The sequence below is a fragment of the Lepisma saccharinum genome, chromosome 30 (assembly GCF_977018435.1).
Source record: "Lepisma saccharinum chromosome 30, izLepSacc3.1, whole genome shotgun sequence".
NCBI lineage: Eukaryota > Metazoa > Arthropoda > Insecta > Zygentoma > Lepismatidae > Lepisma > Lepisma saccharinum.
Window position 1 is genome coordinate 25083236 of NC_139258.1, and position 24495 is coordinate 25107730.

Sequence of the window (24495 nt, forward strand, 5' to 3'; positions counted from 1 at the left end):
TTGAAGTGGGGATCTGATCCCTGTGTCCCCCTCAGATTTCCATGAAACTTGGCAGAAGAAATACGTGTTTTTTTGTTTCGGAAAAAAATTTGTTTTAGAGGGCAACCTCCTCTCAAATGTCAAGATGAGGACAAATTGAAGTGGGGATCTGACCCCTGAGTTCCCCTCCGATTTCCATGAAACGTGGCAGGTGTATAGAGGGGCCCGAAGGAAGAATTACGTGTTTTTTTGTTTGAGCTAAAAACTGTTTCAGGGGGCAAAATCCCCTCAAATGTCAAGATGAGGACAAATTGAAGTAAGGATCTGACCCCTGTGTTCCCCTCCGATTTTCATGAAACTTCGCAGGTGTATAGAGGGGCCCAAAGGAAGAAATACGTGTTTTTTTGTTTCGGCTAAAATACTGTTTTAGGGGGCAAAACCCGCCTCAAATGTCAAGATTAGGACAAATTGCCGTGGGAATCATCTGACCCCTGTGTCCCCCTCCGATTCCCATGAAATTTGACAGGTGTATAGAGAGGCCGTATGCCCCCTGTTTCTTCCTATGCCATATTTACGTGGTTTCGGGGACTTCAATTTCTCCTCATCTTGACATTTGAGGGGGGTGGGCTCTATACACCTGCCAAGTTTCATGGAAATCGGAGGGGGAGACTTAGACCTCCCTAGTAAGTAAGTGTATTAATTAATTACAAACCGCGCACGCGAGCACACACACTATATATATATATATATATGTGTGTATGTATATTATATATATATGTATATTAGCAGGTAACAATATGTTATAAGCACATTCTTACTTTCCAAAGAAGCGCATGTGGGATGGCAAAACGGATCCGGATCCGAAAATTCCGGATCCGGATCCAAAAGTTCTGGATCCGGATCCGGATCTGAAAATTCCGGATCCGCGGATCCGGATCCGGATCTGAAAATTCCGGATCCGAAAAATTTTAGGATGCGCCAGGATCCGGATCTGGCCACCCCTACTTTGCACTGAAACACAAAATCGTAACGTAAACAAACACAGATTTGAAATGTAAACAAACTTTCACACAACAAAACACGCACGTGTTTAGTCTTTAGAGACATGGTATCAAAAAAAGAAGAGTGTTACTAAAGTATAGGTGTTCTTTGAGAAAAATGAACTGCTACCAATTAGGACCTCTGGCAGGAAATCGCTAATAGGCGGTGTGTGCCAAACAAAGAAGACTAAGACCCAAGCAGCGATGCTAACCCTAGCATAATAGTGTAAAACCTAGCATTATTTAACCGTCTGTGGCACCTAGCACCCTGTGTCTGGCATAACAGCCAAATCTAGCATATTCTGCAACCGTCGGTAGATATTGAACTCAAAGGAAAGTGCTCTGAAGAAGTAAAAATAAAAGTAACTGCACATCTCTATTTCAGGAGTGGACATGTTTCCAACAAAGAGAGGAAACCGGCCCAGGAATCCCATCCCCCACCAACGCCTTTCATCTCTTCCGCATCTTCCTGCCATAAAATCGAAGAGTTTGTCCTTTCTCAGCACCGACACAAGGGTCAGCTATTTGCGGTGCCTGTATTTTCGCGAGGAATGTTTAATAGAAAGTTGGATTGACGAATAAAGCTCATGTGCCCACCTCCTTTGTCAGTAAATTTTGGCCATCTTTGTCTTCAACTTGTGTCAGGTTTGGTTCGGTCGGCACCATTTCGGAAGCCGTCTCCTGCAGCGAAAAAAGCTGTGTATGATTTTAATTCCTTGTGCGTGCGTCTTTGTGTATTTTCCCTGATTTTTAATTAATTTTTTTGTAAAATGTATTTGGAAGTATAACTGTGAAAAGAAAAGAAAAAGACCGTGGGGGTTTAATCCAGAAATGGGAGTCGTATGCTCAGAAATATAGAAAGGAGTGGGAAAGAGGCGGTTTTTATTTGTTCGTTTGGTGAGTACCTTTTTCCCTTTCCTTTCCATTTTTATTCGGAAATGTTGTTAGTTTGCATAGAAATGCATTGAAAGTTGTAAAACACTAGCACAAAAGTGTGTGGAGGTGGTAATTGGTTAATAGGTCCATCCATATAACGCAATAAATGCAGTAGTATATGAATGATATAAAAGATATTTGTGAATTATAGTCACCCTCATTGTCGTACTTACTCCCAGAGTTCCTAAGGCAAAAGAAGCGACTTAAAATAAATAGATCTTAGGGTGGGATACAATATAACATCTGAAAATAGTAATAAAATATATTGTTAATAATAATAATGCCCTAGCGTTCTAGCATAATTTCACAGTTCGAGCAGCACTTTTCGTAGCTGAGGGGTTGGCAACGCTGGACCCAAGTAAAATGTAAATAAATAAATCTGTGCTGAACACCGAGCAGTAGACAAGTACAAAATTTATATTAAGCGAATAGTGAATTCATTTATTGTTTCCCATTTGAAAGGAGAAAACAAAGTACTTTCTAGAATGGTCGCACGTAGAACAGGAGCGGTAAGTCATTTCCTTTTTGAATAGACGTTTTTTTCGATAAAAAGCTGGCTTAAAAAAAAAAAAAACGAAAGTTTTCAGGTTACCTGAATGTCCAATTACAACTAACCTATTTCACTTGAAGTTATCGTTTTGGGTTTACAGGTTTGTAATGACATATTTTACAACTAGCTAAAAAAAAATATTGCATTGTTGTTTTTGATGCTAGCTTACCGAGGCGGGGAAGGGAGGCTTGCAGGCGGTAACGGTTCCGATTGTTTTATGATTTTTGCAAATTCTCCTAGCAGAAAGACGTTGAATTTTGGAAATAATTGCCACACGAAATTTGGACCTTCCTTTAAAAAAATGCACTGTTTGAATTCGAAAAAAAAAGTTATATATGATTGATTGATTGATTTGGTGTTTTAAGTCCACTTTATGCACAGTAAGGCTAATCGGGACTGGACCTACAGTTTAAAGTGGGATCCGAACCACTTGTACCTCCACCGGGTATCGAACCCGGGACCAAAAGTTATATATGTTGAGAAAATCAACTTAAAAATTACCTTTGTTGGTAACAGTATGGTATAGTGAAAACACATTTCACTCGTTTATTTCCTAATTATTTACATTTCTACTTACCTGTTATGCATAGCGGAACATTTTTGAACGTGGGATTTTGCTTTTTTCACTGAAAAAAGCGTAATTTTTCACATTACAAGTATTTATTGGGTAACGGTTCCGATTGTTTTATGATATCTCTAGCACAAAGACTAATTATCGTAGAATTTTGGCAATCATTGTCACATGAAATTTGAACCTTCCTTAAAGTAACGAGCACTGTTTGTACTCTAAAAGAAGTTATTTATGTTGAAAAAAAAAAAAAAAACTTGAAAATTACCTTATACACTTCTCATGGACAAGATATTCTCCGTCGACAAGCGACAGTAAATATCGTATAAACGTGGGAATAAATGTAGAAGTAAATCGGAACCTTAGTATAATGCATTTAGGGACTTTATTTTAATGCTAAGGGAACCAAACGTAACCTGCCTAACCTAACCACAAAAGCATATATTGAACAAAACCTTCTTAAGTAATCGCTAAAACTCCGCAGTATGTGTTAACAGACGTACATTGAAATCAAATCACGTAAAAATTGCATTTGTAGCATGATGAAATCGCAATAAAACAAAAGGAACTTGGGCCATTTATTATTCGTTGATAATTCGCTTTCGTTACACACAATATGGCGGGCAAGTCTTGACTCACGTTGTCTATCGTCAGCTGATATGCAGTGTTTCCAAACTTATTAACCGAAAAATGCCGCACAAACTATTCACAGAAGGTTAGGTTAGGTTAAGTTAGGCTAGGCAAACATAGAAACTTAAATTGGAAAGAAAATGCTCACACGTCACCTTGTTTCCAATCTTATTAACCGAAAAATGTCGCACAAACTATTCACAGAAGGTTTTTAAGCGAATATTGATCCACAAACCATTCACGGAAGGTTAGGTTAGGTTCAGTTAGGTTAGGCAAACATAGAAAATTAAATTAGAAAAAAAAAGAAACGCTCCCGTGTCATCTTGTGAAACTACCGCATGGTTGCTACACTAACAGGGGGTTGCATAATCGAACACACGGAACATTTGATTCACATAGTCGACAGCAATGGTGGCAAGAGCTATCGTGCATTGGAGATACATTAATGTCGAAAAATACATGATTTACCAGCCAAATAAGTTGAACAAGGGGGAAAATACTTCCACGAGCTTCCAAAAGCCTACAGAAACTCAGTTCTGTAAGTAGTTTCTCCTGTAAATTTGAATAAATGTGTTTTTACTATACCATACTGTTACCAATTTTTTTATGCAGCTAACATCCTTTTAATTATGTTATTTATAATTAGGGTAACACTTTCGTATAGCGGAAACGGATTGTAACAGTTTGTTATATCGGAGACACATTTAAATCGGATATTTTGTGTTTCGCATGGTTGTTACTTATCGAGTTGCAACACTGCATAAATCGACAAAACTCTCTCTCAATGCGCGATGAACCAGTACGCTATCGCCATAATGTATGTTACAGAAATTCATTATTACACCTAAAGAAATGTTCTGCAATGCAGAGTAGTACGTTAGCAATGTAAAAAAGTGTGAAATAAATGATTTATAGGTGTTTCACCTACACCTATACGAAAGTAGTACCATTATTAGTAATGGCTAGTCCAAAGTAATTAGTATAACATGCAATCTCAGGTATGTACAACGCAAGACTAACATACTTCGCAATCTACTTTTTATTACACGGATCATATGTTAACCAACGACATTCATTCAGCCTTGAAAGCACGTGCATCATTAACGGGACAGAGGGGAGGATGACACGTTCTTCCAAGAGTCCAGAAAAAATGTATTATGTGTATGCAAATTATTTGGGTATTATACAGAATGCCCCTGCCCACAATAACTCGGTTGCAATGCTTATGATTGAAGTATCAGTTAATTTTTACATTGCATTCCATCTTCCCGCCATGCACACTTTGGGAATCACTGATTTAAAGTGTACAGTAACATCTATTCATCGTCATCATTAACACATTTACCATCCTTGATGTTATACATTGCACGAAACAAATCGTTCCAGAGACAGTCTTTTCGAAGCAAGTCGCTTGTATATGTGCAAATGGTAACAAATGCCCAGGATGTGTCCTTTGCCCATCAATGCATTCGGTTGAATTGATAAATAGCAAGTACTGTGCAGTGAAAAAAATATAAACTGTAACATTTCTCTTTTAGATATATTTATATACTTTTTAAATGCATCTAGGGGAGAGTGGGGGAATGAGAAACAGGGGTAATAAGAAACTTTTTTTTTTTTAAAAAAAAAAGTAAAAAGTGGACAAAAATTCACAAGCTAGCCCCATTAATTGTCTACCACTATAAAAATAATAATCAAGAAGATTGTGGTTATGTTTAAGATTATTCCATCATTTGTTTATGCTTGTGTGAAACTTTTCCATGGGATAGTAGCATTTTCACACATATATTATTTTCTATAGTAAATACGGCACCCTCCCATCGAATGTTGTGGGTACCTGGGGGATAAAGGCATTGAGGGGCGTGATGCTGATCACATCACCCCACTCACGACCGGATCAAGAAAATGTGAGGCGTTACCCCCCTATACGCCTTCATGGCATGGTGCTAAGTACATGGAGAGAACTTTACCTTTTTTTAAATACTTAGAACACATTCTTGATATTCTTTACGTGATTCTGTGGACAAAAGGTGTATTTGGTTAATTTTCTGTCACAAAAATAGAGTGATTATTGTCATGTATCTGTATCTTATTACCCCAAATATGAAAAGCAAATGGGGTAATAAGATACTGATGCCTATTACCCCTTGCTTTGGGCAATAACAGTTTGATTTCTCATCATGGCAAGCAGTAGTCATCTCATGAAGATCAAGAAGATAGTGAAACAGATACTATTATGCCAGAACGATACTATGTGCCATTTACTATGACATCAGCTGGTATGTGGGACGAGTTACTAAAGTTCAAGAAGACAGCTGCATAATCAAGTTTCTCATTGAATCTGTGGGTACTTTTAATTGGCCTTCTTATGACGACATACAAAGTGGACATAAAGACTTTATCTTGTGTGGCCCTATATCTTTAAATGCAAACAGACCATTTACTTTAAGCCACTCAGACCTATTTCGAATCAAAACACTGTAAGCAGAGAAGAAAATGGACATTATAAAATCACAAATATGATCTTCTTGTTTAGTCTTTGTTCATTTACCATAAAACCTATTGGAAATATTGAAGTTGTCAGTTGATTTTGCTTTGAAAATATAGAGCTGCATAAAAACTTTCGCACTACATTTCTTTTATTGCATTTTCATTCCTTTGTAGTAAAAAATATTTTAAAAAAAATTATGCACCAAAATTTTATGGGTAAATAAGATATACATGTTGAGTGTATCTATTACTCCAGTCAGTTTAATAGATAGAATGCATTAAAATACACAGCTTGTTTCTTATTACCCCTATTGGGTATTTTATAATTTTTGTGTGCTCTTTTTATTGCAGAATGGAGCTCATTATTTAACTGGCTACATTGGGTTACTAACTATGCAAGAAAAAATTACCAATACTAGAAATTTAAATTGTTGGTTATGTTAATTTTTCATGTTTCTTTCTCCCCCACTCTCCCCTATTGCGAACAAGACTACTTGCTGATTTGCCCAAATAAGTGACTAAAGAACACACACCCGACATGCGCTCTCATTTGCTTAAAATCTGCCAGGTTTAGTGACTTCTTGCTAAAGTTTTCAAGTATATAGCACAGACCTTTTTGAGTACCCCTAGACATGCCTTGTATATGCTGCACTCTGGTGCCAAATGTAAGAAGTATTGCCGCTTACATCAGGTTCGCACAGTGAAGTGAACGTGTTTGGGGAATAGTGGCCAAAAGCCCCTTAGCAGTCAGTTTTATGCAACATGCACAGCAATTGAGTTCAAAGCCCTCCGTTGAACACCAAGGGAGTCAGTGTTACCAACTATTTACAATAGTTATCAGACGTGAAAGAAGTCATGTCAGAGTAAATTGTATTTATATACTCGTACATTAAACAAAGTATTTTTTCGAATAAATATATGTGCATGTGTAATATGTACGTAATTTAAAACATATACATGAGTGTTCACGTGCTCATGCGGTCAGTATCAGGCGACGTGCCCGTATATTTTCCGTTGACAAGCGACAGTAAGTATTGTAGACTAGTGGGAATGATTGTAGGAGTAAATCAGAACCTTAGTAGAATGCATTTAGGGACTTTATTTTAATGCTAAGAGAACCAAACCTGACTTGCCTAACCTAACGAGGAAAGCATATTTTAAACAAAATCTTAAGCAATCGCTAAAACTCTGCAGTATGTGTTAACTGACGTAAATCGAAATCGAACCATGCAAAACTTGCATTTGTAGCATGATGAAATCTGAACAAAACAAACAGAACTTGGGTCTTTCTGTATTACTTTTGTTCATAAAAAAATAAATGTAATGTAAATTGGAGACAAAATACACTTGGTGGGCATAATAGGCACGTCTCATTCAAGACACTCATGCCAGTGACAGTGCACAATGGACTTAAAACAAATTACATGTTTGTGTCTCAATTTAAATATTGTCATAAAATCTGAAACAAACATTAATATCAAAATATTCGATGTTTTGGAACAATTAAAAATCTTTATTGTTCACAATACATATGCAGAAGTATACGCATTACGTGAATGTGTATATATATCGTGTTTAACTGAGCTTTGACACAGAAGCGGCACATGGCTCTTGGAAACCAATGCTTAGAAGTAAATGCAACCTTTCGTACCAAAGCAGCACCAGCTACAAGTGTCGCTTGTCACTTGGCCTGTACCGTTTTCTCAGGGAATTTTCAGACCGAAACAACAAGTGACACATGTCACTTGGAAGCAGACGCTCAATAATCCATTCTACCTTTTGATCCTAAGTGCAACAAGGAGCTAAACATGTCACTTGCATTTTGCCCGGACTACACTATTTCCTCAATGGCGTGCATTGTGTCACTTCGGTCTGTTGTTCTTGCATGAACAGTGAATGTTTTGCCTTACTGAAGGAGCCTGTGTCGCTTGTTATCTGTGACTTCAGTCTGAAAGCTCCTTCAATGGTGCACATCGTGTCCCCCCTCGGTCTTGTTTGTGCATCCACGCATGGTGGATGTTTGCTTAAACAGACTGAAGGGGGCCCTTGTCACTTCAATGTGACACCCCCACTGTCATGTGTTGCTTCAGTCTCTATACTTAACAAGATTGTTAGCTACTTCATCAGGCATTAAGATTTAATTTAGCCTGTAAATCATCAGAGAACAAATTGCAAGTACTGTTGTTGGAGAAATGCCGGCTTTTTTATAGAAGGCTCCTTTTATAATCATGAGTGGGCCTCTTGTTGCCTTGTAATGAGAAAAGGTCTGAGGTTCAATCCTCAGTGGAGGCAGAGTGCTTTGGATTTTAAAGGGAAACATTTTACTCTAAAAAGGTCAAAAAGGGGAAAATTATTGCCCAAAAAAGGACTATCTTTTATTTTTACACTCCACTAAAAATATTATTTTAAATGAACATTCATGTATGAAAAGAGATACATTAAATTTCTTGTATCTCTTTTTGACATATTAATTACCGATACATATTAATTAAAATAAGTTAATTTCCTTTTTTTTAAAGTACAGTGATTAATCTTACCATCCATTTCGATGAGATCTTCCTTGAAACAACTTATTCCATTTCAATGCTTGCTGCCACTTATAGGCTTCACCATTTCATTGACACTCAATACTGTCGTCACTGTCACATAGTTAAGTTAAAACTATCCTAAAAGACTTTACAATAAAAGTCTAAATCTTGCAGATAAGTACACTTTCAACTCTACAGGCATGCCTCTTACAATGCGTTTCTTACTGCTTAGGCCCAGATCGCATTGTTGCAACAATCTCCAATGTCCCAACACTCATAGAGGGAAGGTAGGGTAGAAGGCCCTTGTTCTTTGTTCCTCTAAGCTGCACCAAATAGACAATTATTGAATGTTTTGTTTAGGGAAAATACAGTTGCACAAAATATTTGATATCTTGTCAATAAAACGTTCTAAGGAAGATGTTTCTTAAAAAGGGAATGTAGGATGAAAAACTAGTTAATAAAAGGACCAGAAAGAAATTGTTTTTAAAAAGGAGAAAAGGGAATGTGGGCGGAAAAATGGAAGTGAAAACCATGTAATTTTGTTGATGAAGATAATTATCAACACACTAGGTATTTATCTCATGATTATGCCATAGTTGATATATTAATATTAATTAAGGGGGTATATTAATTTCCATATAATCTTTAAAGATCAGAAGTGTAGTTATGAGTGAAATGGTTAGGATCAGGGCATCGACTTGTAAGAAGTAAATTTACTGGGCTGTTGTCTCACAAAAGTTGAGAACCACTGCAACAAGCAGCCAAAATACATCACTAGTTCTCCGTGACCAAGTTTGGTGGCCATTTAACCAAATTATACATGATGTACTGGAAAGCCAGAATACAAATATATTTTACTGAACAAGGAAGGGATTTAATACTAGATTTTCAAAAGGTAAAGGAGTATTTTCTTTCTTGCTTCATGGACATGTTCATATAACAAATTCAAACATTGAAAATCATGTCATACTATTAGCTTCTATTAAAAATCAAGTGGGGTCAAATCTGGTGATTGGGGGGGGCCATTCCACTGGCACACGTCGACCAATCTATGGAGGTCCAGATAGTAACGAACCTGTTGCCCATAATGAGGTGCTGCCCGATCGTGCTGAAAATTTGAGGGGAAGCTGCCATCCTCTGTCAAAACTGATGGAAAAATGTGTTCTTGTAAGACCTGCAAGTAGCCCTCTGCATTCAAATTGTTATGAATGAAGAATGGGCGAATGATACATGTCCCCCAGATCCCAGCACACCATAACCTTTTCAGCACCAACCATATTGCTCGGATCTCTCCACAACTGGTTCTCGGAGGACCAATACAACATGTTCTGTTTATTCACTTCCCCATTCACATAAAAATATGCAGTGCAAAGTGTGGGTCCTGGCAAATTTGCTCCACAGCCCATTCACAAAACTGCATTATCCTATCTGGGTCGTACTCAGAGAGATGGTGCTGGAGCTGTAGCTTGTACGGGTGCCACTTAACCATCTTTAACACCCTGCAAATGGAACTCTGGCTGACACCACATTGCACAGACATTCGACGTGTGCTGCACTGTGGAGACTTGGCAAACGATGCTGACACTGCCGTAGCTGTTCCTTTGTCAGTGGCAGTTCTAGGCCTACCAGATCGTGGCCTGTCCTGGACTGTACCGCTATCTTCGAATCTGGTCAGCAATTGGGACACTGTAACATGCGACAGTGGGTTCCATTCGTTGAAATAACGAGCTACAGCAAGGGCACTTCTGCCCCTCCCCCCCCCCTCCCAGCTTGATTATCTGGATTCGTTCGGCCTTGGTCAATGGCATGGTCCATCACCTGCAAATTATACGTAATTATCACTTTCATATGCCCATAACTTCCTTATCATTAAAGTTTTCATAAATCTGACTTCACCACTGAATTCCTGGTGAAATTCTAGCCCAAAACCATACCCCACATGCCATTTAAAGAAATGAAGGTGGATCCAAGATGGTGGACGTTGTCAAGACATGCCCCAAAAAGTTTCCCCCCTAGGCCTAACATATTACTACCATGACCAATTGCTGCAATCTACACTTCCTTTCATTTTATAAAGGGTGGTCAGAGACTTTTGACTCACCCTGTATTATATGTAGGTTCCTGTTAAACTAGAAAATTGTGCTGTACATTAGCATTCAGTATGGGGGAAGAGTTTCTAAGATGTAAAAAAGTTTTTCTATGAAGTGAAAACAAACGTGGATAAGAGACAACTGTGGTGTTGCTTGCAAAAATTTTCGATTTGTATTGATGGTCTCTGTGGACCAAAAGTTGCAATACATAAAAATAAATATGTTGTGATAAGAGACAATGTATTCATATAATATGCTCTACGTGGTTACCATTGGTTTGCAATACATTTCTTACACACATTAGAAAATAACATGTTAAGAAATAAATAAATATGGAAACTTAAACAAAATTTTATTTTCCTATGTATTGCAACTTTTGTTCCATCATGTACATATTTTACTAAATTTATGGGGTTATCTTTAAAACTACTCTAGTTAAGCGAGTATTTTATACTATGTAGATATATTTTATAATCCTACTGAAATATGAATTTAATTTAACATTTGGGGAAAAAACACCCATTCAAAAAAGTCGGCATTTTTGCATTACAGCTTGTGTTCTAGTTATGAATTCCAAGTTGAAAATTGTATTTTCAATTTAGATAAAAGTGCCTTTTTACAATAGAGATCTAAATGAAAGCTGTGAAAAAAGAAAAATGCCACCAAGTAATGTATTTTCATTGATTTGGAAAAGTTTGGGCAAAAAAATGAAAAGCCACGGAAAAACTTCATTTTTTTCCCAAAGAAGCCGGTTTTTTCCTACCACTTCCAACTCTAACAATGAGTAATTTAGAATTAAGGAATCAGATAATTCCTGTGGTATTTGATTTCATGTTTTTTGATATTTTGCTTTTTCTTTCAGCCCCCACTTCCAGAAGGCTGGCCAACTCTTGTTGCCATGATAAATCAGTCCAACCAGTAAGTTGTACTATTATTTTTCTTAGCCTACCATAGGTGTGCGCAGACGCTGTAATTAGGGGGACAAAAGCTTGATGAATGTTCAGTCGGGAAAGAAAAACCTAATTTTATCTCACTGATTAGTTTCATTGCATTCATGGGTATATATATGCAGCAACATAGAGGCACCATAACGAATAAATAAATAAATAATCTCTGAAATGTGCCGTGCTTTTTTCCCTCCAACCAATTGCATTTATGCATTTAAGACGAAACTGTTTAGCAGCATGAGTCTGAGTTACTTAGTACTCATAACTTTTTCTCTCTGGCAATTTACAATGCATTACAGGAAACAAGAAAATTGTGAGCGAAATGAGCAAGAAAATTTTTAGATCCAAATTTTTGCAAACTGAAAAAAAATATTGATTTAATATGGCACAAAAAAAATCATGGGGCATCATGGGTATCTCTTTTACAATTTTCTTCATTTAGATCGTTCGGTGCCCAGGGTCAACTCTCGCCACCTTCTAGCTACAGCTCTGAACTTGACAAGACTAAGAAAAACAGATACTGCAAACGTTACGAAATGAATTTTTATTTGTATAAAATTTGATATCGAGGGGGGGCAATGTCCCATTGTGCCACCCTGCAGGTACTCTTGGCCATCTGGAAAAAATAATGCAAGAAATTCCATCTTGAGTACCCTTTTGTCCTGCTACTCTTAAATTCTACTTCTCGTATAGTCTTGCTTTCTTTTACCTCAATGTTTGCCCCCCTGGCCTCCTAGAATTGATTTATTTCCAAGGTTGGGGGAGGTAATGCTCATTGCCTCCCCCCCCTCCTGTGTTTGCGCCACTGCACCTTCTTCCTCCGTAGTTGCTTTGAACTTTAATCGGCTTGAGTATACTTTATTTTCTTTAAGAGTATAATATTGTTTAATAACAACGATAAGATTCCTCTACTCTAAGTTCCTAGGTGAAAGTATAATAATGTAGGAACATGGACGTCTGGAAGGGGGAGCAAGGATCATCACACCTCCCTCTTAGAAATCGAATGTCAAGCTAAAAGTATATATTTCACATGTATAATTTGATTAATTTACATTAATGCGATAATTTCAAATTCAAGTGTTGATTTTTATTATTATAACACTATTATACCCCATGGGAAAATACCTTGCTTGTCCCTCTGTTGAAAAAATCTGCGGACATCCCCCCCTCCCCCCCAAGTGCACATGCCTATGCAGCCTACAGTTGTTACAAGCATAGAAACATTTTTTGTACTAAAGTACACAGTTGTACCAAACTTGTAGTTGTAACATTTTGTGTATTAGTTTGATTTTTTTATTTAACTTTCATTATTTGAAGGTGCATTGTATGTTTCTCTTTCATTAAGTAATGTAATTCTGAAAAAAAAATCATCAGTTTTGCTTTTTAGTACCTCGCGGCAAATTTGAAAAGCACATGGGTGAAAGGGTGCTCTCTGGGGAGGCTCCTGTGCACTGGAGGTTATGGTATGTCTAGGCACACCTGAGGAACTGGTCCAAATTGGTATAGGACTTATTAACCACACAGATTTAGGCTTTATTTGTAGAAAGTGGATTTAGTATTTGTAATGTCTTTCAGCTGTGTATTGTTATACTCTATGATGTAAAACCAAAGGAATTGCTGAACATTTCATGTCAACCTATACGACCCAAATTTCAGCTATGCTTATGAAGATTGTCTGCTTAAAACATATTATTTTCCTGGATTTTTTTTATTTTAATAGCTACTTTGAATATTTTTTTTTTTTTTTAATGTTGCAATTTTTCTTCCAGTCCTTTGATTAAAAAAGGAGTTATCCAAAGGCACACTGGTGTTGAAGAAGGCATCAACAACTGACACATCAGGTAAGTAGTGTACTATCAATAGGCAATTAAGCCAAAAATTATGACAAGGTTGGTATTTTTAAAGCGTAAGTGTTTAAAACAACTTTTCAGACGGTGTTTAAAATATATTAATTTGATGATGCATATTTTACCAATTTTCGTCTTTTTGCAACATATTTCAATTTTTCGCAATGAATGTATAATTTCATAATTGTTTTGTGTATAATCATCTATTTTATACTTTATTTTTCATACCTTTAACACAATTAATAGTTATTATTATCAATGGCAGGATAAAGAAATTATGAATATGTAATAGTAATGTTATCAAATTTTCGTCAAGAGGTGTTCGTTGACAGCCCAAACAGGTGAACAGTACTAATACCCACACTATGGAGGGTATTTTTTTTTATGCTATATGGCCTTTTAACCTCTAAATGAAAAATTAAGATGGTGTTTATGCTCTGAGTATTGAAAGAAATTAAAGAGGAGCATGAATGAGTCCTAGTGTGACACACTGTATATCATGTTTTTGTAATTGTATTGCTACGAATTTTTGTAAAGAGCTGAAAATAATTTACTGAGAATCATCAGAATCAGTTTTGTTGAATATTTGTATACATGGTGAGTCAGAAATATGGCTACACATTTGAAGTAAATGTGGTGTTACTGTACATTGGAGAGAGAGATAATTAATGATATATTTGACTTGAAGTTTCATATTTTCATTTAAGTCACGTGGCCAAGCTTAAGTCATTAGTCAAGATGGTGCTGGACTTGCAGAACAATTGCATACCAGAATAATCTTGAGGCTAGGAGACTGACGAGACGTGATTTTAATGTAATATTGTTGCCTTCGACTGGAAAATTGGCTAAAACTGCTGCTTTCATAGAATTGCTGTTTTGTACAAACGGCTCATGATCATTCTAGTATCTGAACTTGCTGCTGCATGTTCAGCATCATCTTGGCTGATGGCGTAAGCTTGGTTATTTGACTCTCAGCTGAATTGAAAAAATGAAGTTTCAAGTTTAATATATCATTCACAATTTCCCCTCTACATTATACAGTAACACACTTAATTTACTTCAAATGTGTAGCCATATTTCTGACTCACCCTGTATATATACACACTGTGTTTCAAGAAGAATCATCCGCTTTCGAAGTCATTTAACTCAGTAGGAGTTTGCTAAAACACATCGAACAATGTACTGTTAGAAAGAGGATATTTGTGAGTTTCACATGATTGCTGGCAGGTAGCAGTAGCATGCTCCCCCCTGCGCTCCCATCAGATTCAAGCAAGATGGCAACATCGCAACAAAAAGCGTTCTGTGTACTGCGCTTTGAAGCGTGTGAATCTGTTACAACAGTGCAGCATGAATTTTGGCGACAGTATGGTGTTGAACCTCCTACCGCACAGTGTATTCGACGTTGGCACAAACAGTTCAAAGACACAGGTTGTCTGTGCAAAGGGAAATCAACAGGCTATCCTTGTGTTTCTCACAAAACACATGTAGAGCGCATTCGACAAAGCTTTGTTCGCAGTCCGAAAAAGTCCTCGTCGAGTGAGTACAGAACTGGCGATTTCCCCTACCACTTTGTGGTGTGTATTGCGATGACGTCTGATGTTTAAACCTTATAAGATTCAACTACTGCAGGCCCTCTGCAATGGTGACAAGATACGCTGTGTAAATTTTATCCTCAGCAGGAAGCAGAGGACGAACATTTTCTGTCACGACTGGTATTCAGTGATGAGGCAACTTTTTATCTAAGCAGGAAGGTGAACTGTCACAATGTGAGAATCTGGGGTTTAGTGCAGCCACATGAAGTTGTCCAGCATGAAAGAGATTCTCCTAAACTTAATGCTTTTTGCGCCTATTCTCAAAAAAAGGTGTATGGCCCGTACTTCTTTTTTGTCTGACACTGTCAGGAATGTCGTACTTGGAAATGCTTGAGAACTGGCTTTTCCCACAGTTACAGCTTGATTCAAATGACTTCATTTTTCAACAGGATGGAGCTTCACAGTATTGGCAACGGGATGTTCGAAGATTCCTGAACAACACACTTTCTCAACAATGGATAGGCTGTAGGGGTCAAAATGATGAGGAATTACATGCAAGGCCGCCTAGGTTGGCTGACCTCACTGTGTATTTTTTTCTTGTGGAGGTTCATTAAAGACACGGTTTATGTGCCTCCAAATCCGACTACTGTGGATGAACTGCAAAATCAGATCACAGCAACAGTTACTCCAGACATGCTCGCATCTGTATGGGACGAACTCTCGTACCGTATGGACACATCCCGAACATCCAAAGGGGTCACATTGAGCACTTATGAACATTTGTTATGTAAAAATTTATGTATAGCTGTGTATTTTAAAAGCAATTCCAAGTTCCTGGTTTGATAAATAAAAAATATATAGCATTTTGAAATCGGATGATTCTTATTGAAACACCATGTATATTCAAAACTTAAGTTTCTTTGTTTTTAGATATGTTTATGAATGCTTAAGTGATTTATGCTTGTTTTGTTTCCAGATTCTAGTGATGTAGATGTTCCTGCTGCCTACCAGAAGTCCAATTTGCAGAACGGCCATGCTACATCAGCTGGAAGTTCATAGGAACAGGTGGGGAAGCCAAAAGGAAATAAAGGACAGGATTCAAGCAGTGAATCAACAAGTGACCATGGATACAAACCTTTGTTGTCGACAATGCAAGCAGGTGAGCAGTAGTAATACCCACAATATGAAGGGTCTTTTTTTTTATTAAACTATGAAATGCTAATTAATAATTGCTCATATTGAAAAACCTAAGATAACCTTAAATATAGACGACAGAATCTTAAGTTTTCATTTACCAAAAAAAAATATATATATTGAAATTGGACCATTAGTGCCCCAATTGTACCAAAAACTAGACTAACACTGTCCACTTAGGAATGGTCAATTTGTTTGCTTTATTTCCATGGGTGTGTATATAAATGTCAGTGCTAATAGAGATAGGTCTTTTCAGCTGCATGTGAATATACACTGCTCGCCATTAAAATTGCAACATCCAGAAGGAAATGAGATAGAAACACGAAACTTGGCAAATATGTAGTTCATAATAAGATAAGAAAATGATTACAGTTAGAGCTCGGTGGTGTGACATGTGACACGTAGAACATGGTTGCATAACCCCAAGGAGCTAGTAGCGTGTACAGCCTCCACGGGCGGCAATAACTGCTGCAACACGGCGAGGCATGGACAGAATGAGTCTATCGATGTCTGCTTGCGGTATGGCGTCCCAAGCGGCTTCCACACGGTGCCAGAGGTCTTCAACATTATGTGCCGGAAACCTGAGTTGGGCCAGCCGGCGACCCACCATGGACCAGACATGTTCAATTAGCGACATATCCGGCGAACGTGCTGGCCAAGGAAGCAGGGGCACGTGGTTAGCATCCATAAATGCGAGGACATTCCTTGCTACATGGGGGCGCGCGTTATCCTGTTGAAAAGTGGCATTATGCAGTGCATGGATTAATGGGACAGCAACAGGGGTGAGAACCTTTGTGATGTACTGTTGGCTGTTCAATGTCCCTTGAATGCGTACGAGACGCGAACGAACACCTATGGCGATGGCACTCCATACCATGATACCCAATGAAGGCCCTGTGTGATGATGCATGATGCAGGCGTCATGAAGCCTAGTGCCACGGTGCCGCCACATGCGTGTACGTCCATCATGATGTTGTATACAGAAGCGGGATTCATCAGAGAACACTACAGCATTCCACTCCGCCATCCATGCACGACGGTCTTGGCACCATCTCAGACGCAAACGCCTATGCTCTACTGTCAGAGGAATCCGCAACAGTGGGTGCCGGGAAAAAATTCCCCAGTTTGCCAAACGACGAAGCACGGTTCGTGGGGACACTGGACGTTGTAAAACATCCCGTACTTCATGCGCAATCCTCGTTGACGTGGCCGTTCTGTCTGTAAGGGTCATGCGTATCAGATGTCTGTCCTCTCGTTCCGTCGTCCGACGTGGACGTTGTGAACCTCTACATCGCTCTACAGTGCCTTCCTGGACCCACTGGTCCCATACATGGATCACTGTGGATGCATTCCGTCCTACACGGGTACGGATCTCATGGTAGGATAATCCGCATTCACGGTATGCAACAATTCGGCCGCGATCGAACTGGGAAACCTGCTGGAATCGCTGCCGTATTCGACGACGTGGCATTGCTGACCGGTTTTAACACACTACACTCACGACCATGCACTTTCACTGCTCTTCTGCATCTATCTGACCTGCTACAGGTACCACTTACCAGATGGCGTGGCAGGCGCACATGACGCATGACGGCCTTGAACACCTAATCATTTCCTTCTGCACCTCTCCTCTACACACTGTGCACATTTCGTCCGATTCCGATTGCTCCTTCTGGGTGTTGCATTTTTAATGGCGAGCAGTTTAGTTTTGGGGCTTAGTTATATGTAAGGCTAATCTAACGCTGATAGTTATATGTAACGCTGGTCTAACCCTGATGTATCGGGGTCATCTAATACCACTGGTGTCAATACCAGATTACACTTACCTGTCAATTTGTTCTTTTTGTCGTGTTTGCGAAAATGCTATGCTGCACTTCTGTGCAATTTATAATGTATTATTCTGAAACTTGATATTTATAATTTGAGTAGAATACTTGCGTACTAATATTAGTATTTGTAACAACTTGAATTGTTACAATTTTGTTGTTCATTATTGATATCAGTTCAAGGTGGTATGAGCCCAACCCTAGTTATTTGCACTATCAAGGTGCGGAAAAGAAGATTGCATCTGCGGGCAAACAGGATGCAATATCTGCGTAACTGGAGCCCCTAGTTATGTAATGAAAGAAGTTAAATTAAAATGAGCATGTACCTTGTTACAGGTGGTGTTGGAAATGATGTTCTCCTCCATTCACATATTTACAGCATTTTTTAAAGGAAATTTTCACTAAGACGTATCAGTTCCTCTTCCGAAATTGCTTCAATTTCCCTCCTGATATTTTCTTACAATTCTTCTAATCTATGGCTGCAGGTTTGAAAGCTTGGTAGCTTGCCATGCAGATGTCATGAAAATGTCTGTTTCTTGAGCAAGATTTTTGATCGTACTTCAACGTTTCTCCTCATTAAGCACGTGCCATTTTTACCCTTTGCTTCATATCGAGAACAGACCCTGATTACCTAAATTTGTTCACAAGTATCTGAATAGTCACTGTGTGAAACAGGAACATCTTTGAATTCTGATGCAAAAAGTATTTTAACTTCTCTACAAGAATAATCGTAAAGACGTAAGTCGTTCATAGAAATGCATTGTTTGAAATTGTATGGTTAGCGTGGCATTATTGGACTGCAGAAAAGTGTAAACTAAAACAAAACAATCTAAAACACTTGTTAACACCTTAACACTTAACAAACACGTGCAAATTGGACACCAGCTATCTGGATAATTAAGCACTGATGCGTCCAGTGGCATATCAGCATACAATTGTGAGTCTAAATGCCAGGAGATGCCTTCTTACTTCCCACCGAGCTAGCTGCCGTTCCGCAGGGGACTCGACCGAAAAAGGCACTGTGTTTATCCTATGTATTCTTGGCTGATTATGGTGAATCCCGATTTTGCATTTTTCAGCATAATATATTCAATTTTTATGGCTCCAATAGAGCAAAATGCTATAAAATTTTCCCAAATTTTACACTTCCCTGTATTTGAAATAAGTCTTGAAACTCTCCTGGTGATGAATGATGAAAAGGTTCTCGAGCTATATATCAGGTGAGTTGTGGAAAAGATTCCAAGGTTTCGAGAGCTAACATCACTCTCATCTGATGCCCGAGAAAATCTTTTCATTAACTACCCTGTATTGTTTTTTTACATGGTCCCCAGGAAAACTAAAAAATTAGGTTCCGCTGTATTATGAAAAACACTAAATTTTGTTTTTATGGGGTGTTTCACTCTCTCTCGGTTCCTGATTTTCACTTATAAAAGTCAAAGTATTGGTCATAATGTAATGAAATTTGCTACGAGCATATCTTGGTGTATGAGATGCATGGTGATATCACTGCGAGTGTTGGAAGTGGTCTCTTAATTGACTGTTTTCACTTTGTCAGGAGGTTACAATTGCAACGTTCCACCTCCGTGCTAAACACTACACGTTTCACACTACACCAGTAGGCGATGCAAAAGTGCACCCATATACACTAACTTGTAACCAGCTGTATACATTACTCAAAGTATCTCAGGGCTTGCAGGGTTTAGCAAAGAAAGGTAAAAGGTCCACCAGTAAAACTTTATTAATCTTTACTCACACCAGTAAATTACCTGTTTAGCACACTTACACTGTCATCACTGCTCTGAAGGTCTAGAAGATAATTGAGGACAGGGACCATTCATTTATTCCTCGCAGTGAGGTGCCTGGGGGTTGTTATGGACCTTATTTAATTTAGGGGCATCAATTTGTGCATGTAACCAATAGTCACCTTTGTAGTAGTCACGTGCCACGCCAACTGGGGACAACATTTGAAAGTGCCCAAGTCAATTGCGTGGGATGGGTGTGAGCCCGCGAAGTTTGTCCAAGCAATTGCAAGCTGGGGGCTTGTTGGGAACAAAGGATGCCGCAGGGTCACTCGGACTACTGCAAAGGAATGGACAGGTCCGTTGGTATGTCCAGGCAGTAGCAAGAGATGGTGAGGTACAAAGGATAGGTCTCGGAGCACCCAGGAGGCTTGGGCTTAGGCTGCAAGACCTAAGGGAAGCCGTCCAAGCTCGTATTGGGCAGACCTGGTGGTAGGTTATCTGCTTCTCTTCTTTTCCTCCTTCCTTCGTTCTAGATGTTTAGCTATTGGAACCTGGTCGGGGAGGCATCCACCTTAGATCTGGGAACCAGGTCTTTCGCAGTCTGCATCTAGCAGTCGACTGATCTCCGGGCCTCGCTGCATCGCTTATATATTGTCTAGTGGCAGCACCGAGGCGGGTGGAGAAGATTGGAACTAAGCTGGCTGCAGCATTGCAAACTCCCTTCAAATTACGAGTTGCAACTCATGTGTCATGAAATATCATGGTTTGCATTGTAAAAACCACTAGCATGTGGCGATACAATCTTAACACATGTGTGCTAAACTAAACACATTACAGGAAAGAATTTATTTGTTCTATAGATTGAAAGAATTTACAATCTATGCACAAGACAAAGAGATTCAACAATACAAGTTACAAATTAAGCAACAATTACTGTGCATAAGATTAGACAAAAGAGAACTGAATGTATAAGCCTCGCAGGGCATTTAGCATGCTTTCTCTAACCAAACCTTGTTAACAAAATATTTTAAATAATATGGCGACCACGCAGGGTCGTTACACAATTGCTACATCGGTAACACAATATGCATACAGCTTTGCTTTTTTGGCAGCTCGTTGACGTGCATATGGAAACTGATTTTTTGTGACAGTCTAAGCAACGACTTCTTTGGTGAGGCCAGCAATCTGTTTTTCACTTCCTGCACTGTTGCTTCTGGCAGTTTTAGACGTCCTTCTTCATATACATTCAACAATGTTTTTGTTTCCAATTTTCTTCATCAAATATTGAATGAAAGATTTTGCAGGAGGTTTCAGACCCCAAATTTAACAGCAGAATCGTCCAGATGCCGACAAGCAACTGGAGGCTATGGTGTCATCTCAGTGATATAAACATGTTTCTCACACAAGAAGGTATGCCCATAGCAAATTTCCTTACATTATGACCAATAGTTTGATTTTTATAAGCAATAATCAAGGGCAGAGATCGAGTGAATCACCCTGTACAATACAGCCCACAAACAATTGTGAGGTAACTTATGTTTTATAAACATTATTTAATTCAGGTTAATTGAAATGTGATAATTTTGCAGACTGTAATTAGGCCTTTTTTTACAGGGCCATGTGAAGATTCTAGCTCATCTGACTCTAGCTCTAGAAATCCCCACCACTACCTCCAGCTACAAAGAGGAAACTGGAGAAGGACTCTGAAAGCGACAGCGATGACAGCAACAAACCTCTATCAGTAAGTATTCTGGATATTATAATTTGCGAGTAGTACATATATCCTTTATACAGAAAAACCTTGTTAATAGGATGCACCCTTTAATCCGAAGTGGGGGAGCAGCCTGAAATGCCCACTGGACTTTCATTCTTTGTCAATGTGCATGGCAGGTCAAGCTCTTTCATCGATGAATGTGCCACCTTGTCTATACGTCACCAGTGCCATATGTGAAATGCGAGATTAGATCACAGAAATGTTCCAAAATACAGACGTGTGACGCCTGGAAGTGTATGAGCAATTATTGGGCTTGTAGCTGACAACTTCTGTTAACTGCTTTAATTTAAAATGTGTTCTTTGTTCTCTGGGACACTTCATAAGAAAGGGAAACTGTTAACAGATTATCAAAGCCACATAGAACAAATAAAGATTGTCAACCTGCTTAATGAGTTTCTGCAAAATTTACTTCGATCTTACATGCATTGTAATCCTGTTACCCACTTCATACGTTTTCCTAAGTATGCTGATGTTATAATATTTGCCAAAAAGAAAGTGTTCCGTTGACTGAGTGACTTCTCCCTCTTTTTCTGCCAGCAAACCTGTAGAGGGGGAGTGTCAATGTTGATTGTTTCGGCCATGATTTTCTTGCATTTTTTACAAAGGCATCACAGAAAGTAAGAATATTTCTCTCCCCTCTGTTTTCAGTTACGTGTGCAGGTGGAGGAAAAGGTTTATTCTTCTGACATGTTATGTTTTGTATCGGCACTTCAGTCGCACACATAATAGTACCTAGTCTTACCATAAATACTGTCACAAAGTTTTAAGTAAATTGAGACAAAATGCTGAGAGATATTTTAATATCCTAATAACATTACTGAAATGGATGCATGACAAATCAAAATCACAAATCAATATTCAAAAAGGCCACCCTTAGCACGCACACATTCCGTAAGTCTTTGTGGCCATGCATCAATTGAATTACGCAACACATTGACTGGAAAATGAGCACCTGCCTTCAGAAGAGACCGACCGCTTTAAACTTTCAATATTGGGATGTCTCTTCTTGCAAGCCATTTCATGAAGCTTGGACCACAATTTGTAGTCCAAAGGGCATAGGTCCGGACTTGCAGAAGGCCAATCCGAAGTTCAAATTAAGTCTGGTGCATTTGCCTCCAGCCACTGCTGTGTTGTTCAGGCACCATATGTTGGGGCTGAATCCTACTGGAAGCTCCAGTTCTGACCATGGAAGAGAGTGTTGTTGACATTCTTGACTAGTCTCTCAAGCACTGTCTGCTGGTACACTTTGGCTGATGTTTTTACCCCTTTTTCACAGAAATGGAGTGTGCCCTCATAGCAAATGTTCCAGATTTCTTTTCCACTTCAGATTGGCCTTCTGCAAGTCCGGACCTATACCCTCTGGACTACAAATTGTGGTCCAAGCTTCAGGAGATGGCTTGCAAGAAGAGACATCCCAATATTGAAAGTTTAAAGCGGTCGGTCTCTTCTGAAGGCAGGTGCTCATTTTCCAGTCAATGTGTTGCGTAATTCAATTGATGCATGGCCACAAAGACTTACGGAATGTGTGCGTGCTAAGGGTGGCCTTTTTGAATATTGATTTGTGATTTTGATTTGTCATGCATCCATTTCAGTAATGTTATTAGGATATTAAAATATCTCTCAGCATTTTGTCTCAATTTACTTAAAACTTTGTGACAGTATTTATGGTAAGACTAGGTACATATTTCTTTGCCGCCCCCCATGGCAGAGTGGTTAGCACATCATGCTACGATGCCAGAGGTCACAGGTTCGAATCCCAGCCTGGGCATGGGTGTGCCTCCTTCACAAATTAGCCAAAAGTGGCACAAGAAGCGAAGTATAATAAAGCAAATCAATCAATCAATCATAATAGCATTTGTAAAAATGCTGAGAAACATGTGTATGTACAGTGAACATTTCTGTATGTGATGTTTTCCCCAGTCAACTTTGCAACAGTCTTCGTCTTCATTTTTTGGCCTGAAAATTTCTTCATATACATAATCTTATTCGAATAATGCCTTGAAGTGACTTCCTCCTCCCTTTCTGCTATGAGAGTTGCAGCTCATTTTGCAATCAACAGCATTGTTCTATTGCATGTAGTTTCCGAGCTATGTTTTTATTGTAATGGTACCGAGACTTTATGAACACCCTGTATATGTTATTGATTGTGAAAGTTTGACACATTTATTGTAGGGTGCGAAATGGCAAATATCACTTCCAAGTGAAAGTTGATTCACTAATGTACATTAAATAATGTACATTAAATGTACATTAATGTACTGTGTAAGTTTACACGTTGCATTAAGTTTGATAAGACTTAATTTCTCTTGTGTGATGTGTTAGGTACTAAGTAATCTACAGGGTGCTGCAAAGCAGACTGACACATTTCAAATGGTCATAGATAATATATGGAAACAGGGAAAAATAAGTGCACCTGTCCATAAATACATTCACGTATGATATTAATTGTTTACAAATTACAAGCTTATTTTAAAAAAAAACTGCATCAGCAGATGGCCTCCGTTTACATCAACGCTGTTGCTAAGGTGTCTGAAAGTTGCCATGCATGCACATCCGTAGATGCTTATCAATAGCCGAAACTTCAACAGTGGCTTGTTTTAGTTTTAACAGTCGTAAGTTTCTTCAAACTTCTTCTCCCAAGCCAATATGGTACTCTGAGATGGTACATGTCCCATGTGCTCTAAAGACACGCTGCACTCCTGTCACAGACTTTGTTTCATAATAACACAGGTAACACGTTGCATTTTCCAACGATCCGTTGGAACTTGACTATACAAAATAGCATCTTCTTTACTGTTCCCCTTCCTGCCAACCATGACAAG

At 38.6% G+C, this 24495-nt stretch overlaps 1 long non-coding RNA gene across 2 annotated transcripts; it reads left to right on the forward strand.

Annotated features, from left to right (window-relative positions):
* The first annotated feature begins 1844 nt into the window (after positions 1-1844).
* Positions 1845-21613, forward strand: LOC145982077 (uncharacterized). 2 transcript variants are annotated; one of them, XR_014441020.1, is made up of 5 exons: positions 1845-1916; positions 11674-11729; positions 13528-13599; positions 16114-16296; positions 21514-21613. It is a non-coding gene; the product is annotated as an uncharacterized LOC145982077 (long non-coding RNA). The 2 variants fall into 2 exon arrangements; XR_014441019.1 differs by lacking the exon at positions 1845-1916 and adding an exon at positions 2379-2464.
* Positions 21614-24495: the final 2882 nt, after the last annotated feature.